The following is a 12,187-nucleotide window of genomic DNA, read 5'->3' as shown; positions in this document are numbered from 1 at the left end:
CTCAGGAGTGTCAGAGTGCGATCAAAATATCCCACAACAGCTCACGGTCATTTGTAACCCCAGTCCCCAGGGGATCCGATGCCGTCTCTCGCTCTCTGCAATCACTTCACTCACATGGTGCACAGATACAAATACAGGCAAAAAGAGAGAGAGAAAAAAAAAAGCTCATGCAGGTACAATAAAATATTCTTAAAGTTTATGTATGCAGAGTTTAAAGTGTCATGGATGTGAAAAAGCAGCGTTCTTTCTGTCCACAGGGAGCACGCATTGTTCCTCTGCATTGCCTTATCAGCTGGACGGCTCGGGTGAATTGGGGCAGAAAGGAAGGGAAACAGGAGATGAGGCACTGAACAGTGATGCTCGTTTTCCCTGTGTGCTCATTTGGACCCGTTCTTAATAGAAAAAGAAAGTCACTTTTGTATCCAGAAGGCTTTTCCTCCAAAATGAGATGGGTGCCTGGAGTATGAAGCCCGGACAAGAAGATGGACAGGCTTCTCATGTATGCTTAACACTGACTGGTCAGTTCCCTCTCCCAGCCGTGACCCCCTCAGTGGGCTCCCAGAACCCAGCCTGCTTCCGGGAAGGTTCTAGAAAGCCAATCCTAAGGGTAGCGTTCAGTTTCACCACTGTAGCCAGTGGCATTGTGCCCAAGGTTGCAACTTGAGCCATGAATGATTTCCTGCTCCTAAGGTCACCCAGCAAGCTGCGCACCCCAGGAGTCACCGGGGAGGTTTTGTGTCCGCCCCCCCCCCATCCCCGTCCCATCCGTGAGCCGGCATGTTGAAGGAATCAATTGTTTTTATTTTATTTTTATTGCACCTTCTAGGCTCCAGACTCACTGGAGACATCCTGACACATAATGCCTTGTCCGGCACAATGCGATGCCCTTTACCTAGTCTCCTGAAGGTGCAGCCTCCCCTCCAGAACAAACAACGGAAATGCATCAGGAGGGCTCAGCGGCAGACAGAATGCACCTCCAAGCAGGAGCCACTCGGGGATTCCTCAGATGAAAGCAGATTTCAATGAACATTGTGTTTCGAAGCTTGCTTCCTCTCACCCGGCAAGGGCCGCAGAAGAGGAACATCCCACTTGCGTCTGCGGACACAAAAGAACGCTGTGCCTGGGAGATCTTATCGCGCCTTCCTGTGCCACAGCAACAGAGCCCTGGTTGTGTCTTGGAAGAACTGCTCATTGTTTCTTGGGGACTGCTGGCTCCTTTGGGTGGGATCTGATGGCATCTCTGGAGTTGGAGGTAGTAGGAGGTGCTGGGACGACAGCCAGCGACAGGCCCCGACTTGCTGGCTTCACGGAAGTCGGGGAAGAGGAGTCGCTGTGCCGGCTTTCTGGGTGGTGACCAGCTCATCATTTAAAGTTTAAACATGACCTGTTTACTTGCTAGTATCTTCAGCTATACAAGCTGAGAAGACAGAAACGGGAGTGATAGCCAGGATAACTTTTTTGGCAGAAAGTGGCTTTGTGCACGCGCGCGTGTGTGTGTGTGTGTGTGTGTGTGTGTGTGTGTGTGTGTGTGTGTGTGTGTGTGTGTTTAACCCACAGCTGTTTGATTTGCTGTTGATTATTGACAAAACTGAGAAGAACCGGAAAGTGTTTTGAAAACAGAAATGTGATGATTAAAAATATATCTGGAGGATTTAGATGCCTATTGTATTTCTAGCTTACATGACATAAACCTCAAAAAAATGTATGTTTGTCCAATGAGAATGAACTTCCGGTTTTAAATCACTGCAGTTATAATGAAGAATATGAATTGATAACATTGGACTAGGCCAGTCTTAGATAATGTCTCCTTCTCTCAGAAAGTTTATGGCTTTCTTTCAGTAAGGGGACCATGACGGCTACCTGTTCTTTTCTGTCTTTTTCTCTTCTCCTTCCTTAAGGCCTGCTGGGACATGCATGACACACAAGAATCCTATAACTGATGGGAACACCACAAGGTGAGGAGAAAGGGTGCTCATGACTTCTCTAAAGAAGCAAGGATCACTTGTCTGCCTGTCACTTGTTCAGGGTTCATAGGATCACGATATCACCAAACACCTTCTTTGTTCTGAACATACTAACTGAAATTTTCACATATGGTCCTTAGTTAGGCATAAATTTATCTCCCTTTAGTGAACAGTTCAAGGAGAGTTGGGTCACATTCATCTTCCTATTTCCAGTGTCTAGAACAATATCTTGTCTTATATGGCGTGATTGGATGGCTGGTTGGATGCCCATGTTGTAGTGTCTAACAGGGTAACCAATGAGATTCATAGATCTATTATTGGATGGCTGGTTGGATGCCTATATTATAGTGTCTAACATAGTAACCAATGAGATTCATTTATCTATTATTGGATGGCTGGTTGGATGCCTATGTTATAGTGTCTAACATAGTAACCAATGAGATTCATTTATCTATTATTGGATGGCTGGTTGGATGCCTATGTTATAGTGTCTAACATAGTAACCAATGAGATTCATAGATCTATTATTGGATGGCTGGTTGGATGCCTATATTATAGTGTCTAACATAGTAACCAATGAGATTCATAGATCTATTATTGGATGGCTGGTTGGATGCCTATATTATAGTGTCTAACATAGTAACCAATGAGATTCATTTATCTATTATTGGATGGCTGGTTGGATGCCAATGTTATAGTGTCTACCATATTAACCAATGGAGATTCATATATCTAGTGATTGGATGCCTATGTTATACTGTCTAACATAATCTGTAAGGATTTGACTTGGGCTGTCTACACAGTTCTTGGCATGACTGCACCTGTTGATCGTCTGTGCTTTTATTGGTCTACTCACAGATGCTCAGAATGCAGAGGTTTTCAAGATCACATAGTTTCTCTCCTTCAGTTCCTGCTGAGACAAGATTCAGAGAGAATCAGATTCATCCACAGTCACGTATCTAAGAAACATGCCACAGCCCTTTGTTAAAAAAAAAAAATCTAGATCTTTTGATTGGCAGTCAAATGTCCACTGCATTATGCTGCTTTCTGTGACTCACTGTTGGAGACCCAGAGGCACCCTGTGGAGCAGTCTATCACTCCTGGCTGATTTGGGCAAAGTGAAATGAATGTGGACCAGAGAGAAATGAGTGAAAGGAATGGCTTGGGGCTTCGGCATTCACATGCTCAGGCTGTTAGGAAAGCTAACAAGAATGCCTCATCTGTATTCAGGCTGATGCCATTCTATGTATCTCTCAGATGTCCCATTAAGAATTCACTGGCTGATGTCTCATCCCTATGTTACCTAGGAAACCTGTGGAGGTAGTGCTACCTAGCTCTACTTCACTGGAGAGGGTTTCTGTTTGATGTGGAGGAATTCAGGTTTCAGAAGCCTTATCCAGAGAGATATATTCCTCTCCACTTCCTGGTAAGGCTGATCTTATGATTACAGCTCTAGATCTTCCTGCTACAAGGAAATGTTCCAAACATCACTTCTGATAACCTGGCTGTTTCTTAGAAATTTGTTTATATTGAAGTTTGAATTGTACAGCCTAAGTAAATACTTAGAAGATGCACAAAAGTAATAGATGAGACATTTATATTTGCATATATTTATATATACATACATAATCATAACAAAATGAAAAAGAAATGCCCATTATTATATTATTTATGTCTGTAACTGATCATGTGGCCACAGACAAAATTTGATAATCACTTTTTTCCATATCCCTTCTAGTGAACACTTGGGTTGGTTGTAGACCCTTGTGTGATAGTGTGAACCAAATCTTTCTTCTCAAAGGGTCTGGGTCATTAGCAGTTCTGCTAATTGATTAATTGGTTTTTTATTGCTTTTAATTACAGGATATGGGAGGATGTGGAGGCAACCTGCAAGATCTTTAGCCTTTTAGCACATGCTTCCCTTTACTCTCATATAGATTTTTTTTTTTTTTTTTTTTTTTGGTCTGGAGATTAACCATTATGAGTTAAAGAAGTCTAATGGCATTCTAGTTCAGTCAACTCATAACATGTCTTGGTGTGAAGCTTTTCTCTTACTGGAACTAAGATCTTGGGGTAATTTGAATAGGTATGGCCCCAATAGATTCATGTATTTGAATGCTTGGCCCATAGTGGGTGGTACCATTAGGAGGTGTGGCCTTGTTGGAGGAAATGTGTCACTGTGGGGGCGGGCTTTAAGATCTCATATGCTTAAACTACAGCCCGTGTGGCTCACAGTCTTTTCCTGCTGCCTATGGATCAAGATGTAGAATTCTCAGCTCCTTCTCCAGCACCATGTCTGCCTGCATGCTACCATACTTCCCGTCATGATGATAATAGATTGAACTTCTGAAACAGTAAGCCATTCCCAATTAGATGTTTTCCTATATAAGAGTGTTGAGGTTATGATGTCTCTTCACAGCAATAGAAACCCAAACTAAGATGAGAGCCTGATGCCTCAGGGATGTGAAGTATAAGGTGTGTTTAGTAGATCACTAATAGTAATAGTAAGTAATAGTGAGACACTCCATCCATCCCTTGATTTTCTGACTCTTAAATCTTACTATGGGAGAAATATAAATACAAACTGATTTAGGTCAATCAGTAAATGAGCCTTCAAAAGAATGTTCTGTCAATCTATCAAACTAATGAAGAACATAGTAAAATCAATAGATGGCATGAACCTATCTCTGTACCTCATTTGCCATAAAGTAAGTCCTAGTCAGAAGTGATAGTGTGTGAAATTCATTATGTACCCGGTGTGAGGGGTGGGGGAGTTAGCAGAAACACTGTGGGTATGGGAGTCAAATTCGTACTCACAGTAAGTCTCTGTTCTAGTAAGAGAAAACATTGCCCTTACTTGATGAAAATGACCTGATATAAATGAATCTGCTAATAGGGGTCTAGCTAGGAGCTGGGAATGGTGCCACATTGTTTGACAGCCTGTGTTACTTGAAGACTGTGTACTCAGCAGGAACTATAGCTAGGTAGGCCATGGTAAGCAGAAGTCCATGTTGCTGAGACTGTATAATTTCCATCCTTCCCACCATTGCCATATTTTTAATGAATCAATTGGATAGTGCCAGGAGTTGTTGGGGGAAAAGCTGACTGAGAAACCCAGGATGACTAAACCCATCCAACTGACCGTTAAAATCCTCCTCTGTTGAGTTCACCCTTTGTTGAGAATTTTCACAAAACAAATATTTAAGCCAATTCTAGCTCACATGGAACACAAATATACAAATAGCCAAGCTACTTCTCTATCAGATTTCCTTTTCTATAGTTTAAAATCATGTTCCTTCTAATCCCTGAAACATGAGTTGTTAGATATTTATGCTTCTGTACCTTACCCCTTTCTAGCAAATGGAGTAACTAAGCATGCTGCTTGAAGTCCCACATACTAGGAAGGTTCCCTCTACCACTGACATCCAGGGACACCCAAGAGAGGGTCCTTGTAGGCGTTTTAGTTTTAAGTGTCTAGTTTTGAGTGACGTCTGCCTATTATACAGAATCATCTGTAGCCGTGGTGTTGGGTTTCTCATTCCTCTTTCATTGGGCCATAAGAAGCTCCCCCCACCATGAGGTTAACTGGAATAGACTGAGAGAAAGACCAAGTCAATACAAGTAGGACCAATGTCTGTATAAGCCACTTGCTCATGCAGCATGTTATTGCCTTCCCACACACTCAAGCCCAAGTCTGTGTACACCACCTGCACTTGATAATGGAGTGCTATAATGCATACTGAGCTTTAGGGTCAGAAAACACCAGTCAGGGGTACTCAGGCCACATTGCAACTTGGTGATCCATTGCTGACTGTTCAGTCTTAACTGAGGCCCAGTAGCAAGACAAAAAGGTACTTCACAGAAGAATTGTCATCTGCAAGCTGTTCCAAAATGTCACTGACATTGCTAGCATCACTCCATCTTCTTGATCATAACTCTGGACTTGGAATCCCTGGGTCCCAATCATGATGCAGATTGTAAATCCTCAAGGATACCTCAGCATGCTCCTGTCCAAACCCTTAGATATCTGCGGCGTTTATTTCCCACCCTTGGTCATATGAATCCCTTCCCACCTTTTTTCAGAGCAAATGCTACATTGTACTCATCAGAGAAGGAGTCGAGAAGAAAGAGAAGTTAGGGGAAGATGGATGAGCTTCAAGCCAAAGACCTGCCTCATGGAGGGGAGGCTGGCCAGCGGAAGAGCCTCAGGATAAGGGAGCTGGTTGTGTTAGTGTTTCATGTCTCCCTCACCTTCCCTTATTAAAACCTTTCTTGACAGCTCAACTTACTCAGAAACATATAGGAATTGTGGGAAATGTAAGTCAGCCTAGCCACTCTGCCTATGTACCACACACACAACCTTGGGAAGATTATTTGGGGATGGAGACCTCTGTTTAAGAAAAAGGAAAGCAGCTACTGTGCCCAAGCATCATCAACTTTGCTCAAGAACACATCTGAGAAGTTCTTTTCTCTTGCCTACAAGCATTGGTTCTAGTGTGTGTGTGTGTGTGTGTGTGTGTGTGTGTGTATGTGCTCATGTGCATGCTTGTGTATGTGTTTCCCCCTACCAAAGAGATTATAGAATGAGATGTTTCCAGAATTCTTTTTAATAAATAAATATTTAGTAGCATGAAAATATATTCACAGTATGAGTGTATTGTTTATCAGCGGTTTTCCTAGTGAGATCCAAAATGTGTTTAGCTTTAAGATTTTTCTTTTTCTTTAATGTTCAAAGAATTTGAATTTGCTTTCAAGTTTAAAAATGTGCTTCAGGCAGAAGGCAGTGTGAAATGCTCCTGCATTATAACGAAGAGAGAGCCTCAAAAATTTGCTCTCCAGCCTGCCTGAGATGCTGCTCTGAGGCAGAGGATTGTTGTGATTTCAGAATTCACTGTCCTGGGACTGCAGAACAGCCCTTTTCTATGCAAAGCAGTCAGTAGCATTTCCCTTTTGTTCCTGGTTCATCCTTTTAGAAAAGACGGATAATCACTGATAATCTCTTTATTCACGAATTTCCTTAGAAAATGGCGAGACCATGGTTCTGCGTAAGAAGGAGCATGTGAGGGTATGTGCCCAGCTCTGCCAAGATTGGAAGAGCGTTCACCATGGAGAGCAGCTCCAGGGAAAGCAAGTCTGATAGGAGAGTGATCCTCAGATCAGCCCTTCTGATCTCAGACCAGTGTGTGATTTCCTGACGAACAGACGTGTCCACCCAACACTGCTGATGTTTCTAAAAATTCCCACCACAGAATAACAGCTGTCAACAGCTGTCCCAGATACAGAAGCTGGAAAAGACTGCAAGGGGAAAAGAGACTTCAATACAAAAACAGTTTTGTCATTTTGGTGACAAAATTACTCCTATCTGTGGGTTTGCTAAATATATATCATCTTTGACATAGAATCCACCAAATAATTTTTAATGAATATAATTGGTTAATTAAGGAAGCAAGGAGTCATTTGGCTCTTCAGACAGCAATTAGTTCTATGCCAAAAGGACTCCGTTTTTTTTTCTTCATTATTAGGGTCTTTGAAGTTTAAAATTTCAAATAAGGTTGGCCCTTAGAATCAGTGCATGTTAGGGTCACAATAGACAAAGACCCTGAATGACTGGACAAAGGAGGGAGGGGCAAAGGAGAATGGAAAATGTTCGGGAACTTTCCACCATGGACAGCACACACCCTTGTGCAAACAAAGCTTCTGGGCTCAGACTGCATTTCATATTTAAAAAAAAGGAAAGTGATGAAATGCTTGCTAAGACCAGGGAGAGGATGAACAATGGTTCTTTTTTTATAATCCTCCAAAATTCAGTCCCACATGCTAACAGTTGGAGGGGAAAGCCTTTTGTTCTAGCGGTTTCCAAATGTCAGTTTCCTTCCTGGAGCCCCAGAAGTTTGAGCTGTTGTCAGAAGCAAGAGAGCGTATGCCAGCCACTCTGCCCTGGCGTCCGCCCTTGTCCTGACTGAGACCCTCTCGCTGTTAATCAGTCGGTTCTGACAGGAGGCACTCGGCTTAGCTTGTTAGGAAGGAGCCACCCGGCAGGTTCTCTTGCTGGGTCTCCATCTCCACAGTTTGCTCGGTGTCACTCAGTAGTGATGTCTAGTGAACTGCTCTCACTTCCCAGTGGTCCACACTGGAGAGGCGATGGATGACAAGGACTCTTGAAAACACATCTTTGTCACAAGTGTCTCCCTTCCTTCTTCCTCCATTGTTTCTTAGAACCATGGGCAGGGAGGGCGGACGGCACATGACTGGTGTCTTTAGACTCTTGAGTTCACCGTACTAAAATGCAGTTGTTAAGTTCTGTTGTATAAAATTTTGCACTTAAGGAAAAGATCACAAGTAGTAGTTGTTGTTTTGTTTTGTTTTTAAATTAGGACTGTGGATAATAGGATAGATTGCATTCATTCATTCATTCGTTTATTTATTTATTTTTGTTTTTTCAGGCAGGGTTTCTCTATGTAACAGCCCCAGGATAGGTTGCATTTGTCTGTCTCTTCATCCTTCCATCCATCCATCCATCCATCCATCCATCTATCTATGTATCTATGTATCTATCTATCATCTATCTATCTATCTATCTATCTATCTATCTATCTATCTATCATCTATCTATCTATTTTGGTTTTTCAAGATGGGGTTTCTCTATGTAACAGCCCTGGCAGTCATGGAACTTACTTTGTAGCCCAGGCTGGCCTCCAACTCACAGAGATCTGTCTGCTCCTACCTCCCAGAGTGCTGGCATTAAAGGCGTGAGCCACACCACCACGCCCGGCTTTGCTGCACCCCCCTTTCTCCTGCTCTCTCTATCTGGCTTTCCAACTGCCAGGCCTGGGAACAGCCCACAGCTTGCCGTGGTCGTATGCTAGACTGTACTGCGGTGCTTGAGAACTTTGAAAGAGCTGTCACCAAAGGATGATCTCATCGGGTCCTCGGGTAACCCCGCGCGAGGTGGGTAGGGTTGCTGGATTCTCTATCACTGGTTCCCACACGAGGAAGAGGAGAGTAAATAAATTATACAACACAGCCAAGGTCAGCGAGTCCCAGTGGTACAACTGGATTCCAACAGAGGCATTCAGCTTCCAGACTCGCCCCTTGATTTGTTGGCTTTTTTTACCTTGGTGGTGGTGCCAATCCACCTCTGTTCAGGAAGGTTACATGCCTCTTTTTCATTTACCATTTCTCATGGCAGATGCTGGAAAAATTGTAGCCACAGCTTGCTGGTTCCAGGACCTACACATTTATCAGGTGGCAAATTTTTCTGTTCCTATATTCCGTTTTCATACTAGTTTATTATTTTCTACCCTAATGGGGATTTCCAATTGAAAAATCATAATGGAAGCACTTTCCTCAATTCTCACTGCCTTTTCCTCCTTATTTCTTTTGTCTTTCTTTACCTACCTCCCTTTTCCTTCTCTTTTCTCTCTGCATTTCTTTTCTTTTTCTTCTTCTTTTTTTTATTCTGGCCTTATTTTTTGGTGATTGCATACTATAATTTGTGGCTAGTATATAAGGAAACAAGGCTCGATACTGTACAATTTCGCAGGCTATCTGTTTCTCTGTTGTTTTTAATCTGTGAAAATTGTTAATAGTAATTTTCTACACAAGTGAAGAGTAGAGAATATGTACGCTAATCAAACATATGGTTAAAAAAGTGAAGACAACTTGATTTGTAGATTTGTTATATGGGCAGTCTACTTACTCCTTGTCTTCTCAAATGGAAAGGTTCCACTGAGGGACACAGACAGTTTAAGCATAAGTTGGTTCACCAAAGCAAGGAGAGATTGGAGTGGGCTGTTCTAGAGGGAGTTGGAAGCCCAGTAGATTCTGTATGGCAGAATTGAAAGGAGGTCTATGAATATTTATGAGGTCCATGGCATATTCATGGCAGTAAGGCAACCCGTTTCCTGCCAAATCGTGGTGGACTCAATCTCTCTCTAAGGGTATTTCTTCTCATAATTCTCTTCCAAAGCCTATGGGAGGGGGTGGGTGGGCCACTGTGTCAAAGCCACCATGCAACTGGTTTCATAATAAAGTTAGTCAGAATGTCTCATGCTGATGGTGTCTGTCGATCAGTCAGTCATGTGGGACAGTTTTCTCCCTCTCAAACAAGAATGAGAGAAAAAAGAGAGAACGTGAGCATTCTGGTGCTCTGCCTCTCTTGTTGTGCCCATCAAGCTGAGAGCCTGAGGTGAAGGGGGTGGCTGGGTACCAGCCCCATGCGCTAGCATCCTTCTGTACTCCCTAAAGCCGTGGTTCATGTGACCTGAATGCAGCTGCATAATCCAATCATTTCTACTTCCTTACTTCTCTCATCAACCAAATTATAGCAACCTGTATTTTCAATAAACTTTAACTGCAGGTTTAATTTCATATATATATATATTTTTTATCACTTAACGGATCAGTCTGCTGAAATGATTACACCAACCTAAAATGGTGCCTTTGGAAAGAGAAAGAAAACTTCTCGGCAGGAGTGAACAGGTTTTTCAAAGGAAGGGTGTCTCTGCCTTTTAGCGGGGGTTGGGGAGGGGGAGAAGGCTTCTGGGTTTCTGCTACTTTAATGTGAAAATGAGTATTCATGGGGACTGCTGTCGACTACCTATTGGAAAACGCAAGGCAACATGTATAATTTATGGAGCTGATTGCTTTAAAGAGAGGCTTCTAAAAATGAGGGTATTTTTTTGCAACTCAGGTTGTTCTCAAGGGGAGGCAAGCATACGGTTATTATTCAGAATTGAACCCTGCCTGTGAAGTACATAACGGAAAGGAAGAGAACTCAAGGAAAAATGCCAGAGAAGCAAATTGCTCCTCCACTCTCAGAGTTTCTTTCCCTTTTTGGCAGTCGCGTATGGAATGACTGTCAATACTCCTGAAAATTTTGTTTGATTAAAGGACTTTTAAGCAGCTGTGTTTCTCCCTTGAGACTGTGTCCCTAGGTCCCACGTGCTCTATCGGGGTCTTCAAGCTTTCCTGGATGGGTGAGTGAATGGACTGGTCCACGGGAACTGAGAAATGGCCTCTAGACTCATCCTGATTAAGATCTTATTTATGAAGCTGGTCATTTAATACCGCCAAGCGCCAAAGCTAAGAGTGATAAATAACAGGATTGCTAATGGTCAAAGTCACTGCATGTCCAGTAGGACTGGGTTATGAAAGTCAAGGTCTGTGTCGTCGTCGGGAGCTTGAGTGGTACACAGTTCTGTGAAGGTTCTTGCTCAGCTGTCCTGAAATGGAACCTGGGGCTATTAAGGGTGGGCTGAAGGGTTTTAGACAGTAGACTCAGGCCGGGACAGAGTGTCTAGGAACTGGCACTCTTTGGTCATAAGCCAGAACTGGGGGTTTGTAAAAACAAACTTCTGAAAAGAGTGCAGATGAATGTCATGGCAAATCAAACTGAACTCGGTGTGATAAGCTGAAACTTATACTCCTGTAAGAACAAGGAGTTCCAAGGCAAGATATGCCAGGCTTTGAAAGGCCTACAAACAGAACAGGACATTTGTGACCAGCATCTCATTTCCTGAATTGCTTGTTTGTTTCGATATTAATTTGAATGTCTTCTTTGAAATAGAGAAATTGTCTCCAATTTAAAAAAAAAAGAATGACTATTAAGACTACAGTACATCATATGTAGTATGCTTCTGCAAACCCAAACTTGGATGGATCTCAAAAATAGCCCTGAGCATAGACTTAAGTCACAAATAACAGAGGTCTATGGTTTCACCTGTGTGGTAAAAGCAGGCAATGATAAATGACTTATTTTCAGGAACCCCTACATAGGTTATACCTCTGAGGAAAAGAAGCAATTATGAAGTTATAAAACAGGTTTGCTATGTTCTAGCAAGCAGGAGTAGAGAATGGGAAATGTGGTTTTGTGGTGTCGGAGGATGTCACAGATACTGCCAGCCATGGTTACTCTGGTGGCAAGTGTCTGAACATTCACCTTTACACAACTCTTTAAATTGACTATTAATGCTATCACATTCTCCTTTAAATGTTTTGTTTGTCATTTGGATTGTTTTCAAAGAAATGAATCGATTTCTCTGATTTTGTGATTTCTTGGCATTGGAACGCACCTTTCAGGGGATAGGCCTTAGCCAGAGGCGCCATGAAGACACCAACCAGGCAGACTTACAAGAAAGACCCCCATGCTACAACAAAGGCATAAGGAAAAGTAAAAATCAGGGGAAAAAAATCCTTGCTTAAAGGATTTCTGTCAAAGTTGA

The 12,187-nt window shown here is 42.5% G+C and overlaps 1 long non-coding RNA gene across 3 annotated transcripts; it reads left to right on the top strand.

Moving 5' to 3' along the window:
- Window positions 1–270: 270 nt before the first annotated feature.
- LOC143268883 (uncharacterized) lies at window positions 271–8,497 on the top strand. 3 transcript variants are annotated; one of them, XR_013045035.1, is made up of 4 exons: window positions 272–518; window positions 827–4,318; window positions 6,048–6,191; window positions 6,986–8,497. It is a non-coding gene; the product is annotated as an uncharacterized LOC143268883 (long non-coding RNA). The 3 variants fall into 3 exon arrangements; XR_013045036.1 differs by lacking the exon at window positions 6,986–8,497 and having other exon boundaries at window positions 271–499; window positions 6,048–6,604; XR_013045034.1 differs by lacking the exon at window positions 6,986–8,497 and having other exon boundaries at window positions 271–518; window positions 6,048–6,604.
- Window positions 8,498–12,187: the final 3,690 nt, after the last annotated feature.

Source organism: Peromyscus maniculatus, chromosome 16 (assembly GCF_049852395.1).
Source record: "Peromyscus maniculatus bairdii isolate BWxNUB_F1_BW_parent chromosome 16, HU_Pman_BW_mat_3.1, whole genome shotgun sequence".
NCBI lineage: Eukaryota > Metazoa > Chordata > Mammalia > Rodentia > Cricetidae > Peromyscus > Peromyscus maniculatus.
Note: the sequence above shows the minus strand (reverse complement) of the source record. Positions and strands in the feature narration are given on the sequence as shown.